Here is a 772-nt window from a genome sequence, read left to right on the forward strand (position 1 = left end):
AATAAATCTTTTATATTCACGTACGCAAAGACACAAAATAAGGAGTGATTATGTAGGAGGTATGACTCAATGCTCTTTAGAAAAAATGTTCTGATAATATTAGTTATAAATTAAAAATAAAAAATTGATTCTAGTAATTATATTTTTGTTTAGATATTTTTAAAAATACATTGCCATTTAGGTATATGAAACTATGAATATTTAGCTATATATGGAACATGTTTTGACAAATATCTTCATTAAAAGTTTTAAATGGAGGATAAATGCATCATCCTTTCCCTTCTCTGTTGATTGTACAGGCTAGAAAGTGAACATTAATGCACGGGTGGGAAAGCGAAGATTCTGGGCACATTTGTGTGTGTAGGAGGGTCATTAGTGTTGACAGCAGCATTCAGCCCTCTGGTTCAGATAATGTCGGGCATGATTGATATCCCAGTCTTGTACGAGCAGCTTCATCTTGGAAGGTCAATTCTTCCACCTATTCTAACTTACCCACAAAAACCACTTAACCCTTTAACTAAATCTCAATGCTTTTTCTCTTGTTTAGTGTGGTGGGTTCCGTCTTCGTGATGATCGGCTTGTACATTCTCCTTTGGGGCAAAACCAAGGACATAATGCACAATACTACTGCCACTAAGTTGCTCCAAGAAACTCACCAAACCAAGGAACAAGAACCACAACTATAATTACGTCTCTGTCTATATATATATATATATATATATATATATATATATATATATATATATATATATATATATATATATATATATAT

This window comes from Vigna radiata, unplaced genomic scaffold (genome assembly GCF_000741045.1).
Source record: "Vigna radiata var. radiata cultivar VC1973A unplaced genomic scaffold, Vradiata_ver6 scaffold_161, whole genome shotgun sequence".
Classification (NCBI taxonomy): domain Eukaryota; kingdom Viridiplantae; phylum Streptophyta; class Magnoliopsida; order Fabales; family Fabaceae; genus Vigna; species Vigna radiata.